The sequence below is a fragment of the Rhincodon typus genome, chromosome 31, assembly GCF_021869965.1.
Source record: "Rhincodon typus isolate 14 chromosome 31, sRhiTyp1.1, whole genome shotgun sequence".
NCBI lineage: Eukaryota > Metazoa > Chordata > Chondrichthyes > Orectolobiformes > Rhincodontidae > Rhincodon > Rhincodon typus.
This window is the reverse complement of record NC_063362.1, coordinates 10,149,281-10,165,407: the sequence shown is the minus strand read 5'-3', so window position 1 is coordinate 10,165,407 and position 16,127 is coordinate 10,149,281. Positions and strand designations below refer to the sequence as shown.

The window sequence follows — 16,127 nt, the reverse complement described above, 5'->3', positions numbered from 1 at the left end:
ACCAGTACGAGGCCAGTTGTTTTTGCTTAGTTAAATTAATAATACCACCTGGGGTATGTTTACGTGGAAAAATCCTCCGCCAACAGAAACAAAAACAGGGCGTTCAGTCGCTACAACAACAACTTGCATTCATATAGCACCTTTAAATGGCCCTAGGCTTTGATAACCTTTTAATACCTTTTGACAAGATGTGAGGCAGTGTTTGAGGTTACTGCCAAGTTTGCAGCTGTGTTCTCTGACCTACCCGTGATGTAGAATGTGAATGTTGTGAGAAGCAGCCGTAAACCAGATCATATAATAATTAAAGTGGTCATTTATCTTGGTGAATAAATTAGACATTGAAGTGTAAACAGTGACTTTCTTCTGCACTTTAGCTCTTCCTGTGTATATTTGTTCCATTTGTTTATTGGCTTCAGTTTTCTTAGTTTATTTTCTTTTCTTTCAAACCTCTTCCCCACTTCTGAAAATGTGCATTCAGTCTGAAGAATGGTCAGAAATCACTGCCTCATGTGCAGGTTTTCCATTTGTGCACCTACATAGTGAATGCTATCAGAGTCACATCCTCTTGCAGCAGACACTGTGTGACCTGCTCTCCCGCTCATGTTCTAGAAGACATTGTTGGAAAGTAATAGGGAGCAATCACTAAACAACAAGTCAGACGTACAGAAGCAAATGTACAGGTCTTACTACCACTGCTATAACATGGAGCAGCTAATGTAGCATTGTCAGTGATAACATCTAGTCTGTACAAGCCAGGTTTTCACAAGGTCAGTTGAGCCATCTTGGTGAACTTATTGCATTTAGCACTGCAGCATGTATCTAAAGCCCTCCACATTTAAGATGCTCCTTAAACCTTATCTTTTTGACTAAGCTTTTGGTCACCTGCTATAATATGTCATTATGTGGCTTAGTGTCAATTCCTGCTAACTAATGATGTTGTGAAGTGTCTTGACACATTTCATCACTTATAAGTACTACGTAAGTGCAACTTGTTGTGGGATGATATTTGGAAGGGTCCAGGGGTTTAGAGAGTGAAATGCAGGCCACAGATGATACAATAGTTCATCCCTGAACAGTAGGAGATGGGGAGCAAATGTTTAATTGCCTAGTGATGGAATAGAAGAGTGTACAAGGGTAGAGCTGAAGTAGGCTACAGAGGTAACCTGTATGATTGAATAATAATAGGGTAATGAAGTAATGGAATGGGAGTGCTGTTGATATTCTGGAAGGATGTGATCCAGGAGGTCAAAGAATTTTCCTCTACATTTGGGAAGCTGATTGTGTGCTCCCTATTTATTTCTTGATCACTGCTGATTGTTGTGCTGTTGTAATACCAACCCAATTAAGATTGGATAGTGCAGAATAATATTGGGACTATCCCACCATCGGGAATGATCAAAAAGGCTGGGACTATTTTCTAGAATTAAGAAGTCTAAGTGATAATCTAATGGAGATTTTCACCATTGTGAAGCAGATCAATAGGATAGGTACAAGTGTGTTGGAATGCTCTCCACTTGCACGGATGACTGCAGCTTCAACGTGACTCAAGAAGCTCCATACCATTCAGGACAAAGCAGCCTGCTTGATTGGCAACTTCAACAATCACTCCCTTCACCATGGTTGCACAGGGGCAGGAGTGCCGATCATCTGAAAGACGCACTGCAGGAGTTCAGCAAAGGTCCTTAGACAGCACGTTCCAAACCTGTGACCTCAGGACAAGGGTAGAAAATACATGGATGCACCACCTGCAAGATCCCCACTGAGGAATGCACCATGCTGACTTGGAAGTATATCTCGATTCCTTCACTGTCGCTGGATCAAAATGCTGGAATGTCCTTCCTTAACAACACTGTGGATGTCCCTACAACCCAAGGACTGCAGTGGTTCAAGAAGGTGGCTCATCACCACCTTCTGAAGGGCTCCCACGGATGGGCAATAGATGCTAGTCTTATTTGTGATGTCCACGTCCACATCCCATCAAACAATAACTTAAAAATGTAGAGAAGATGGCAGGATTTCCTTTAGGCTTCAAGGGTCCAAAGATGTGATGACATTAATGTCCTGAAGCAGCAGGACTGGCAAATCTTGTGGGAGAATCCAAAGCTAGTGACCATAAATGTTACGATGGGCAATAGTAAATTCAGTAAATAACTCTGGAGAAACTTGTTTGCCCAGTGAGAATTTAGAATGTAGAATTGAATATGGCAGGGAATTGCTCAGCCAAACAGCGCAAATGCATTTCAAGAGAATCTAAATAGAAAAGACTATGGTGACTTTACCTTTAACCCTGGATAGGTACACGAGAGAAAACCACATATGCTGCTGAGGTGAGATAAAGGATGGTAGGAGGATGCTCTTTTGAAATAGAAACAGAGGCATAGACCAGTTGAGCCAAATGGTTTCTGTTCTGTAAAATTCAATACAATGGCAAGAAAACTGACATTGGAAAAACCGCAGACTCCAATCATTCAAGGGATTGATTTTAATACAGTAAATGGATAAATATGTTGGTAGAGGTAATTTACTATAAGCAATTGAGATCTAAAACAAATAGAAATTGGTGAAGGAACTCATCAGGTCAGGCAGCATCTGTGGAAGAAAGAGGAGCTAATGTTTTGAGTCCAGTGACTTTTTATCAGAACTGTTAGGTGGCACAGTGGCTCACTTGTTAGCACTGCTGCCTCACAGTGCCAGGTACCCAGGTTTGATTCCAGCAACTGTCTGTGTGGGGTTTCTCTGCTTTCCTCTCATAGTCCTAAGATGTGCAGGTTAGGTGGATTGATCATACTAAATTTTCTACAGTATCCAGGGATGTGCAGGCCAGGTGAATTAGCCATGAGAAATGCGGGGTTTAAGGGATAGGGTAGGGGGGTGGGGGCGGGACTGGGTGGGATGTTCTTTGGAGGGTTGGTGTGGACTTGATGGGCCGAATGGCCTGCTTCCACACTTTAGGGATTCTACAATTCTGAATTAGGAAAAAGTGGTATTTATGTTGAAGCCAAAGTTGGGGGAGTGGGGAAGGGAGAGATGAGCAGGTAGGTGGAATCGGAGCCCAGAGAGAGAGAAAGGTATGAAAACACTGAACATAGAACATAGAACATTACAGCGCAGTACAGGCCCTTCGGCCCTCGATGTTGCGCTGACCTGTGAAACCAATCTGAAGCCCATCTAACCTAAACTATTCCATTATCATCCATATGTTTATCCAATGACCATTTAAATGCTCTTAAAGTTGGCGAGTCTACTATTTTTGCAGGCAGGGCATTCCACGCCCTTACTACTCTCTGAGTAAAGAACCTACCTCTGACATCTGTCCTATATCTATCACTCCTCAATTTAAAGCTATGCCCCCTCGTGCTAGCCATCACCATCCAAGGAAAAAGGCTCCCACTGTCCACCCTATCTAATCCTCTGATCATCTTGTATGTCTCTATCAAGTCACCTCTTAACCTTCTTCTCTCTAACGAAAACAACCTCAAGACCCTCAGCCTTTCCTCATAAGACCTTCCCTCCATACCAGGCAACATCCTGGTAAATCTCTTCTGCACCCTTTCCAATGCTTCCACATCCTTCCTATAATGCGGTGACCAGAACTGTATGCAATACTCCAAGTGCGGCCGCACCAGAGTTTTGTACAGCTGCAACATGACCTCATGGCTCCGAAACTCAATCCCTCTACCAATAAAACCTAACATATCGTACCTCTTCTTAACAACGCTATCAACCTGGGTGGCAACTTTCAGTGATCTATGCACATGGACACCGAGATCTTTCTGCTCATCCACACTACCAAGAATCTTACCATTAGCCCAGTACTCTGTATTCCTGTTACTCCTTCCAAAGTGAATCACCTCACACTTTTCCGCATTAAATGCCATTTGCCACCTCTCAGCCCAGCTCTGCAGCTTATCTATGTCCCTCTGTAACCTGCAACATCCTTCCGCACTATCCACAACTCCACCAACTTTGGTGTCATCCGCAAATTTACTGAATGCAACCTGTGTCATGTAATAATGGGACTAGGAGTATGTGAGAATGGGTGACTGTGATAAAAACAACCCATGTCATAACAGGACTGTTCCTTTAAAATTAAAATTTACAATAGGGGGTGGCCTGGTGGCACAGTGGTTAGCACTGCTGCCTCACAGCACCAGGGCCCTGGGTTCAATTCCAGCCTTGGGCAACTGTCTATGTGGAGTTTACACTTTCTCCCCATGTCTGCATGGGTTTCCTCCCACAGTCCAAAGATGTGCAGGTTAGGTGGATTGGCCATGATAAATTGCCCATAGTGTTCAGGGATGTGTAGATTAGGTGGGTTATGCAGGGATGGGTCTGGGTGGGATGCTCTGAGGCTCAGTGTGGACTTGTTGGGCCAAAGGGCCTGTTCCCACACTGTAGGGATTCTATGAAGATTACAAGATAAGATTTTTTTTTAAAGAAATCCATCAGAGCTATATTTTTATACCTTTGTCATGTGGTGCAACATAAATATAATTGCATATTTCAAAGGTTTTTCATATGCAATGCACCTTGGAGGGGTTTATAGATCCCTATGTGTGGGATGTCATTTGCATTTACAGCTGTAATTCAAAACTCCTCAGATGCCTTTTTATTATTTCTTTTATTATTGGTCAATGTTTATAATTTGGCTCTCAGTCTGTACTTCCAGAGCAGAGTGCATGCTGTGAAGTTGCTGGTACAGGCTTTTGACTATTAATTCAACAGAAAATGGTGAGCGAGTCTGCAACATGCATCCAGTTGATGAGGCCTGGCCTGGGGAGATGCCTGTGTTAAATGTAGCCAAGTTCACGCTGTATTGATGGATAAATTAAAGCAACAAGAAACATCCAAAGCTGCTGGAGTTACTTTTCAGAGAGGGACACCACCCTGCCAGATTTTGTTAAATAAGCAGAGTGACCAACTTGAGTCGCAGAGAGATTTTGTCAAACATTTCCCATCCGTTCTATTTTTATAATTACATTAACAACCAAAATAGATTTTAAAAAAAAGATTGAGAATAATACATTTTCCAATACCAGCATGAATTTTCTCCAGAATTGCCCATAACTGCATCCAGGAATTTACATTATCCTTCCTGCAAAGTCATGGACAATCCTTACAATTAAGCAAACTTACAATTATGGACAATTTGCACAGGGTCCTGTTGAGATATTGGAATGAGGGTGAGGAGACTACAGGTTCCATTCACCATTGTCCACTTCCAAATTTTCTTTTCTGATCTGAGTGTGCAACATTTGAACATTTGTGTCAATAGTTGTTAAAACCAAATTGTGTGTGTTTGCATTGCATGTGTTTGAGGGTTTGTTGGTGTTTGGAGTGTTACTGATACAAAGCTGCAGTATCCATTTTACATTAGTACTATTAAACTCGCCAGCATTTGGCTTGTTACTTATTTCCTCCATCAGTGTGAAGCCCAGTTGAATCCCATGAAACCAGATGCTGGTGAGATCACACATTGTTGGTATTGGCTAAAAATGACCTAGAAAGCAGGAGTACAAATTAATCAGGGAAGTGATTCCTTTACCATTGGGGTGCAGTGGGAAAGAGCGAGATTATGTGTGAACCTGTTTCTATTTTACAATATGGGGCTCCATTATTAGTATCAGTCAGGGCCTCTAGAGTAGTGAGTTTGCATGCTAAAATTTAGTTTTAAAGCTTTAAAAGGCAGAAACATGATTTTCCTTTGTCCTCTGGAAATGCTTAGTTCCTTGAGAACAGTAGGAAAGAAAAAGAAGTGGGAAAAACTCAACAGGTCAGTCAGCGTCTGTGGAGAGAAACTGAATTAACATTTCAGGTTGAGTGACCTCTCATCAGAGCATTCCTTGAGAGCACAGTTTAGGAAAACAGAGCAGAAACCCAGATACTTACACCGCTTCCTCTTAGTCCCAGTACCATTGGGCTTTCCAGGGGAAGTAGCTTAGCAGCATCTAGAGGTTTAGTGGAGGCTGAGGTGGTTCTTCATCCCTAGCCTCATTTTCTGGTTTCTCTCGATTTGGGACAATAAAAGAACATCAGAACCATAGAATCACTACAGTGTGGAAACAGGCCCTTGGGCCCAACAAGTCTACACCAACCCTTGGAATATCCCACCCAGACCCAAGCCCCTATAACCCACCTAATCTACACATCCCTGAACACTACGGGCAATTTAGCATGGCCAATCCACCTAGCCTGCACATCTTTGGACTGTGGGAGGAAACCAGAGTACCCAGAGGAAACCCACACAGACACAGGGAGAATGTGCAAACTCCACACAGATAGTCACCTGAGGGTGGAATTGAACCCAGGTCCCTAGCACTGTGAGGCAGCAGTGCTAACCACTGAGCCACCATGCCACCCTACAATCTACTACAGTATATTTCCATTGTTGATTGGATAGGAAAAGCTATGAAGAACAATCCTAAAACTCTGCAAGACACTATTAAGAGCAGTTCAATTCTTCGACAAGCTAGCACTACTAAAACTCTTGTTGCACATTCTTGACAAAGTGATCTGGATACAGGAATGGTCTTAAGGATTTGGAGACTGTTCCTTACTGAATTTGAGTTTACTTTGCTTTAATACATCCAGTGGATATATTAATGCTCCACAGTTTTATCTATTAGTAATCTTAATATATTTTACATTGTCTTGTGATAAATGAGTTTCATATTTTCTCTTGGGTTATTAAATAATGTAGCTTTCTGCCAGATGTTTCTTGTGATCTCCGTGACTAAGAGTACTAATGAATAACTAGTTGCCATGTTGTTTGCCAACACAACTCAAAGCCGTAAAGCTCAAAAGGCCAAATAGTATTGATTGAAATGGGTGTCAAGTTAGAACATACGCCTTTTGTAAGGAATTGCTTGCATTGTAGCAATGTCTTTCCTTGAGAACAGCATAGCATGAACCGAACTCATAATACAATATGTTTGCAGCATGCCAAATTTAAATAGCCTCATTTTTCAGGGGAAAATTGCAGTGTGCTTGCTCATCTATGTAGGAATATAAAGGGTACTGCAACTTTAAATTTGTGTGGTGAGTGGTGCAATTAATGTTTTTATTGGCAAGCTTTATTTCCTTTTTCATCATTGATTATTATCGATGAGTGTTTCTTCTGTTAGGACATTATCTAAAAGAACACAAAATGTCTTTGTATTGCAAGTAATGGATAATCAATTGGAACAAAGAATGATTAATTGAGCTATAGCTAACAGAAAGTTATGTTTATTTGAATGCAAGGTTAACTTAAATTATGCGATGCACCTCTAAACAACAAAAACAGATGTGTAATATATAACTCCATTGCACCACGAGCCTGTGAAGGACTGAAAAGATATAGAAAGAAGAGAAAAATTGGGTCTTTTATTTGTTCAGAGACATGTTTTTGCCCTGTGATTTCTCCTGAGGCAGTTTCACAACAGTAACTATAGCCAACCTGAAGGGTGGAGATACTCCCATGCTCACAATGCTATTCTGGGACCATTTGGAGAACTTATGACAGAAGATGATATCATCCGTATCGAAAAGCAAATCGGAAACCTTCAAGTCATGCACAAAGTTCAGAAAGTGGAGACAGAGCTGGAACAGCTAGAGCTTGAGCTTCAGCAACTCCTGCCTGTGTCTGCTGCAATTTCTCCCGAGCATTTTACTGTCAACCCGAAACAGGTACATGGACAGGCAGATGACCTGCCTGCTTGGTGCAACAAGATATCAACCTTGCTGAAGAGCATGGCAATCCTTCTAGCCACTTTAGGTGGCAAGGAGATAGACATTCCGGACACAGTGTCTTCCCATGACCACTGCAGGGTGCAGGTGGCTGATCCAATGAAGGTTTCTTCAGCTAAGGAGACAAATATGAACATTGGACGGTCTCAATCATTCAGTTCAACGAGAGAGGATGTTCAGAAAGAAATCCTACAATGCGGTGTGTCAGTCAGAAACATAAAAGCAAATTATGAGTTGCAACTGCAATCAAAAATGACAGATGATATGCAACACAGAGTTTATAAAAGAAAAAGATCTTTACCTGTTGTACCTCACAGTGCAAATACTATACTGGAAGAACCTCATAATTTTGCAATCAATGAAACTCAAATCTCTGAGTACAGCACACAAGGTAACCATAAACCATTGATGGTGGAAGAGCCATTAGTTGTACCAACCCATGCACCTTTGCTGTTTTCTGGTTCAACAGAAATAAGCAAAAATGATGTAGACCAATATTTAAATCTAGACAATGAGACTTTATTTAGTCCAGATCTCATGACCAGAAGCCTCCCAGTCCAGACAGACCTCAGCTGTGTCCAACAATACATAGACATGAGGAAGGAACGGATTGTGTACCTCTTTCTTGAACACTGGAGAAAATGGACATTCACTGAATCGTTCAGGCAAAACCAAATGGCACCAAGTATTTCAGACGCTTTGGCTGATGATTTCAAAGACATTCAAGACCATGATGGACTGCTGTATAATACTTCGGAATTACAGTCTGAGACCATGAGAGGAAGAAGCGATGATGATCGCCTCCTCTACTTCATGAAACAGAGACAAGTGGTTGGCAAACTAATCGGCCATTGGAGGACAATTATCTCCCAGGTCCCAACTCGCCAAATAAAGCGACTGAGTCAACATCACAAGATGTACTGGCCTGAGCAGTTTCTCCCTCATGTTAACGGTGCTTCTGTTGATTACAATAGCTTAAGCCTTGACCTTTTCATGCTTGGGTACTTCCAGTTGTTGGAAATGAACATGACTCGCTCTGAGAGGAAATTCCGACACATCCTTTGCTACGAGATGTTTGACCGCCTTGGTAGCCACAGCTGGGAACTGATTAGAAAGTTTCACAAAGTTGTCATGGAAGAGATTGAGTCTGGAAAACGGGATTGGGCTGATGGATTTGAAGATATTAAGCAGGAGTTCTTTGGAGACAGGGTTGACGCAGTCGAGGTTCACCGGTACAAGGCAACCACCCAGCAAAAGCAGTCGGAGACAGAGCCTGCACAATTATCTCGACAGGAGTCATTTGTGAGTACTACAGACAGTTTCTCAGTCAGTAACAATACAGTCGATGAGCAGTTGCAGAGGAGCAAAATTAGAAAGGAATCGATTCAACTTATCTCTGAACTTGGAGAATTCTGCAATGAAGAAATATGTCGATATATCGATCGAAGCTTTTCATTCTGGAAGGAGAAAGAAGCAGAGTTATTTGTTATTTAAATGGACACCAATGTTTTTCGATTCGGAAGCTTATACTTGTCATCCTGCTCTGTAGGAGGTGACTACTTTTTAAGAGAACAAGGAGATGTGATGGTATTATAATTAAATGGGAGGTAACCGTTTGAATTGGGTTTTCACTTGGCAAGACTGAACTGAATGATCAGATACTTTGGAGCATGAAGTTTTCAAGTATTGATTTATTTATTGCACATCAAGTGCTAGCATAGGATTAAGAAATATTGTATCTATTGCAAAGTATATTTAGTTTATTCTTTGTATAAAATAATATTGAGGGTTTGTCTCCAGTCACTGACATCAATTGAAATGTGTCTGTTGCTGGTGAGCCAAGAAACCAGAGCTAAGTGAGTAAAACATCTCATAATTTTACTGCACGGCTTCCCCAGATGAGGTTGAGAATAGAAATTCTGGTATCACTAGCTCTGAAGCAGCAATAGCCACATGGAGCTCTGCCCGTTCCCTCCCCCATCCCCCACCACCACCACCACCACCCCATCCTAACCCCCTACTGCTCTCACTGGTCTTCATCCTTGTGCCCAAGTCCCCTTCCGACCTAACTAATTTCCTCACTGAGGGAATGTGGCCGTTGTTAAGTCTTGAAATGGGGAGCTGTCCCAGAGTGGGGGAAAGTTTGGAAAGTTCCAGTTTACTGTCTTTAGGAGAAATCCAATTTGAGTCTCAAAGGTTCACGCAAGTATATTTTGTGTTTGGCTTCATGCAATTTTTTTTTGCTTCAGGACTTCGAAGCTATCACTATTCCATCTATATTCCCTTCTTGCTCAATAATTTGGCATCATAAATACCTGTGGTAAGCGGCCAAGCTGTGTGGCTGACTTCTGTGCTTTCCTCTTTATAACCTGCTTTTGTTACAAACTTACAGCCGGATTGAACTACCACAAGGTCCCAAACTAAATTGTCAAATTATTTGTACTTGTCACATTTTGGAATAAAGTTCATTGTTTTTTTTGCCATGAAGTGCAAGATTATGGTACATTGTATATTTCTAACCAAAATATGTAAGAATGGTGTTGCACTCCAAAAATTGTTTGAGAATGGAGACTATAGCTCTGGCCCCTGAATACTAGGTTGTCATCTGTTGAAATATTCTCATATGACAGGAGTGAAATAGCACTGCACCCATTCTCCCATTGTAGGTAACTCGTTCTCCTGGTATAGAGCCATGAATCTGTGTAACAACATAGCCATGGTTTTAATGGATAACCATTGTTCTCAGTATTCAATAGATCAAAGCTAGTTTGTTCTGTTGTGTTATTAGCTGCTAAATTTGAAGTTCCAGCAATTTAAGACATTATGACATTAAGAATTAACCACAGTTTACCTCGATTTCCACTACATGATACTGCAGAGAAGAAATTTCCACCTGGAATGGTGCCTATCTGCATTGATGGTCTGACTTCCCACTAGCACCAACCTAATTTTTTTCTTAAATAGCAACCCATTTTACATCTTTAAAGATATCTTTGATTCACACATGCATTGAAGTTTATTTTAACTCTTCCTTGACTGAAGGTATTCATGTTTGACATAGTCTACTGACCTTATGCTAATGCGTTTTGTCATATATGTATGAGAAAGGGTTTCTGGGCAGAGAGCTGACCTTATGTTGAGCAGAAAGGATAAGTTCCTTCCATTCAACCTAAACACCTGTTGATGGTGCATTCTTCTATCTTGGTTGACATTACAATATGTTCATGGTAAGTGAAGTAAGCCTACAGCTGATGAATGCTGACATTAGGGTTAACAAAAGAATAAAGAAGTATTATCAATTGAAATTATTTGCTAAAAGAGCAAATAGTCCCTCCCAAAGGCTCAGCTGTGCAAAGGATGTGTGAGAGTAAGGTTGTTCTTGTCAGGGATTAAATTTGGAGACCTCCAAAAGTTCTCATCCATTTGCACACAAGAGCCACTTGGGCAAGTTACAAAATGGTGATTTGATTCCTAGCCTGCACCCTCAGAAGAGGAAAAGCAGAGGGATAAATTGTGGGAAAAATGTAATAAGAAAGAGAAAAAGGAGCAATCAACATGGTTGTTACACTAAAACTAAAGGATCAGTGTGTAAAGGTCCAGAGTTCACCCAGTCTCCAACTTTTACTTCATGTTTCGCCATTACAATGAATGGCCCTTTTACACTATCTCTACCATGTTGAAGATTAATAAAGCATGTTTGAGTTAAATGAGCAATCTTGTTTAAGGCAACAATGGAATAGAACTCTCCGGAGTTGTATTCAGTACCTGTCTTATGCGTTACCTTTTTGTAATCAAGTCATCTTTTGTTGAAAATGTAGCCACATTTGAGTTTCACTTTTGAATGATAACTTGGCTGCAAGTTTATTCAGATTTTAGATGGAATCCTGTTTTTGAAACTGTTTAGCAATTTTATTTTATCTCCATCTCCTCTTTGGCAGGCTCAACTTTAGGTGAATTTTTTTTTACAATATGTGAAAAGAGTCTTTATGAAATATAAAATTGAGTATTTCTAAAGTGCATTTGAAATGCGAGATGAATCATGTACCATCCAAACAACTTTGCCTCGCTGCTGGAGTGTTCTCCTGATTCATTGGGGTCCATATTTGGGACTGTTTTGTTTCAGTCTGATGGATTGTAGCAATCTAAGACTTTGTCAACATTGTAATAAAGATCACTTTTAAGCCTTCCAAAACCATCTGCATGATGTTTGAGTTAAACTTTGGACATTGGGATAGGGCAGGAAAACTGTTGAGGACAAAGATCAGTCATGATCATATTGAGGTGGACTCAAAGAGCCATATGTCTTACTCCTGCTCCTTTTCCGAGACATTTTTGGTTGTGGGTTAATGTATTCCATGTTTTAAACTTTCAGTCCACTCCAAATAGTAAAAAGATCATCGTGGCTATTGTTACATGGCTCTGTTGATGTTCTGGCTATTCCAACTTAAGTGGCCATTCTTCAAACATGACACTGGAAGGTCTGCCAGCTTGATTGAAGAATCATAAATTAATTTGAACCTGTCAGGTTCCAATGTTCCTACTTACGTTCCTTTCACTAGGGTCACTGGGAGTGACATTGAGGTGAATTTCTCCCTCTCCCTAACCCAGGCAACTTGTATTGTCACTGCTGTCCCTCAAAGTTTTTCTTGAAGAATTGGCTTAGTTTCAACGATGTCCTGTTTCTTTTGTGAACTGTTGCCTCCAAACCAGTCCAGGACCCAACATTGCTGGGGTCAGAGAGGGCAATGAAGGAGCAAATGAGATGTTTCTGAACGGCTTTTGTGGTGAACTGGCTTTGCCTCATTGCCATTCCATCAACTTCCACCCATAGATTCTAGTCAAGGTGCAGAAAAGTATTTCTGGAACAATTCTCAAAGTACCAGGGAAGCCATATGCATGATGTGAGGTCTTATACGCCTCTCACCCTATACTGTGGCATCGAGACATTTGGAAAAGCTGCAGAATATTCTACCTGATCCAGGAGAGAATTGGTTATCTCTATTTGAATACTTTCATGACGTCCCCAGGATCTGAAGAACAACTTATTTACTGCATGTGTCAGTTCAGGAAAGGTCCCTTAGGTTTTCTAAGTGGAGCTGGTATGGAATACGTCATGCCTGCTACAGGCTCCCTACTTTGATGATGCTAAAATGTTGACCCCATAAATTGAGGGTGGGCCAGAACAGAGATTTGCTTGTACAATTGCTCACAGAACAGAGCTCCTAAGAACATTCCCTCACATTCTTGGATATAGAAGGAAAGGGACTACCTTCAGCAAAGGCTGGTCATGGAAAGAACATAGGAAAGGAAAGCAGACTTTTTTAATGGAGACACCATTAGCAGAATGGACATCTTGACCTGGATGTTATCTGAGGAGAATTGTTTATAGGAAAGGGAAGAGCATTTTGCAGCAAGATTGTTTTTACTGGAGGAAATGTGGAAAGAAACAGACCATACAAAGCAAAACCTCCAACTGCAAAGAATGTGGAGTGGACAGGATCCAAGTAAATATCTTTTTCTTTTCTCGTCGAAACCTCCAGAGAGAAAATAACATCCAAACAGCTCAGATTCAAATCCTGCCCAAACATATGGGTTTCTTTGGTTGGGAAATGACAAGAAAGCCAATCCTGAATAGTTTGCTTCTATGACCAGAAAACATGCCAGACAAGATTGGATGCACAAATCACTTTTCAGTAGTTTTCATTTAGCTGGATCTCTCAACAATGTAAATCATGAAGATAAATGGCACTTAGACTACATCTCACTCTGTCCAAAGAAACAAATTTCTAATCCCTAATCCAACAATTTATTTTTTCACTAGGTCTTCCGACACTTATCGACACGGAATTGTCGTAGCTTCTTTTAGCTGGTGTTCCTCCATTGACTCCTGGTACCATAGTATGGAGCTCCATGTAGGAGTCTCCAGGACAACTGTGAATGATTACTTTTTCCTAGGAATGCTTCATGGACTTCTCAATCTTAACCATGAATTAGAATATAAGACCTATAATTATAACCTATCTCACTATCTGTGTCATTACAAAGATGTAGATGTAATAGGACAATATGTTCATTCTTTTGTCTCTACTGCTTAACTTCTTATTGATTATAGTTTTTAGTATGCATTAAACAAAAAGTAAGATCAGTGAGAGAATGATTTTCATTCATTTGAAATCAAAATTGTCACCAATTCTTTGAAATCTTCAAAATCTATCAGACTGAGAGAAATTGAGAGACTTTGACACAACAGGTTTGCTGGTAGGTAGACCTGGAGTCCAAATTGGAAGATGTTGCTTGAAGGGTAAATATTGGCCAGGACACCAGGAGAACCCCATAGTGCTGTCACCTGAATGACTGAACAGAACCTTCGTTAAACGTCTTCCTGAAAGATGGGATATCTAACAATGCAGCGCTCCTCAGTACTACACTGATGTCAGCCTAGTTTTATTTAAAAGTCCCCAGAGGTTTAAATTGTCAAAGTTCTTGAGGTGGGAGCACCAACAATGGACCAAGGTTGGCATCGAATTAATAATAAAAGCAAAATCTGGTGATGCTGGAAAAGTGTGATAAAAACAGAGAATGCTGGTGAAACTCAGCAGGGCTGACAGCATCTGTGAAGAGAGAAAAACAGAGTTAATGTTTCCAATCTGATATGACCCTTCTTTGGGACAGAAGGGTCACTGGACTTGAAATGTTAACTCTGTTTTTCTCTCTCCACAGATACCGCCAGAACTGTTGAGTTTCACCAGCGTTCTCTGTTTTAGCTGACGAAATAAAAACTGCTCAAGTACTAATGTTTTAAGCAATGTTCTGAGCAGCATCCTCCTTGCCATAGTTGAATTTGATCTTTGAGACTGACTTAAGTAAACTTGTGAAACATGAGAATATCTATTTATAATTAAGATGTTGCATAAAGGAGAGAATAGTAGTGTGGGTCAGGTGTGTTATACAGTTTAACTAAAATGTATCTATTCAGGAAAGGGGAATTTTCATTTGATTAACAACTATGAGTCTAGTTATGTAGCAGCATAAAGAAAACATCTTACTAAAATTGTATGAAGAAGCAATTATTCATGATATCTTGTAGTGAATTTTCTGTCACTTTTGATGTAACAATGGTGTGTAACTTGTATCTTGAAATAAAGTACTGCTAATCTGGTGGCCTTTGCCAAGCTACTCATGGTCGTCCCTTGTGTTTTTTTTATATTGTGACAATTCCCAGGGGAATCATTAATTATTGAAACCCAGCTTTTCTTACTGAATTCTGTAAATTAAGCTGTCAGAATGGAGTCGGGACATTCCAGGTCTGACTGCTAGGTTGAACTATTTGGTACTCAACAGGAGGCATACTCATCAACTTCTCATCTTTCAGAATTATCTCATTCATTATAATGTTCTATATTATTGAGGGCATTTGAAACAATGTACTGTCTTAGTTTTCATATAAACCAGACTCTTGGAAAGAATACAATGAATTTAGCGGAATTGCATTAGTAACTTAATATATTTACTGATGAAGGAAAATGAAATTCAGAGATGTAGCTTAGTCCATTCCTTTGTACAATTTCCCGTGCCTTGCAGTGTTCCCTTATATAGTTTATTTGTTTTTCTCAATCACTCAAAACATTTTGAATCTTTAATTTTAGAGAACTTTAAAAAGTGTTTTGCACTGTTTACAAGTTTTTGTCAATCTATGTGAAGCTAAACCTTCTCAAGGTAATCTCACACCAGAGATTGAAACTCAAACTTATTTGTTACACTGGACATAATTACAACTGGAGTTACTCTACAGTGATGTCAAATGTGCAGTACGATGACTCAATTAAATATAATAGACCTTAACAGATAAGAAAGAATATAACAAAGAACTGCAGATGCCAGAGATCTGAAACAGTTCAGAAATTGCTGGAGAAATTCAGCAGATCTGGCAGCATCGTCGGGTAGAAAGCAGAGTTAACATTTCAAGTTTGTGACTTTTCATCAGCAAGGAGTTTCATTTCTTTACCACTTTCTCATCCTCAGGATGTCACTGCTGGGGAGAAGGTGACACAGTAGTAATATCACAAGATTAGTCATCCAGATGGCCAGATATAATCCTCTGAGAACACGAGTTCAAATCCCATCCAGTCAGCTGATGGAATTTAAATTCAGTTAGTAAAATAGAAAGCCAGTCCAGAAACCACAAAACTATGTCTGAGTGTTTAAAAACCTGTCTGGTTCACTAATGCTCCTTTTGGAAGGAAACCTTCTGTCCTTGAAATAGCTGGAACTGCAGATGCTGGAGAATCCGAGACAACAAGGTGCAGAGCTGGATGAACACAGCAGGCCAAGCAGCATCATAGGAGCAGAAAGGCTGACGTTTCGGGCCTAGAAGGGTCTAGGCCCAAAACGTCAGCCTT

The 16,127-nt window shown here is 40.4% G+C and overlaps 1 protein-coding gene across 1 annotated transcript in view; it reads left to right on the top strand.

The window, feature by feature from the left end:
- espn (espin) overlaps positions 1–16,127 on the top strand; it is a 117,131-nt gene that overhangs the window by 93,720 nt on the left and 7,284 nt on the right. The window lies entirely within an intron of this gene.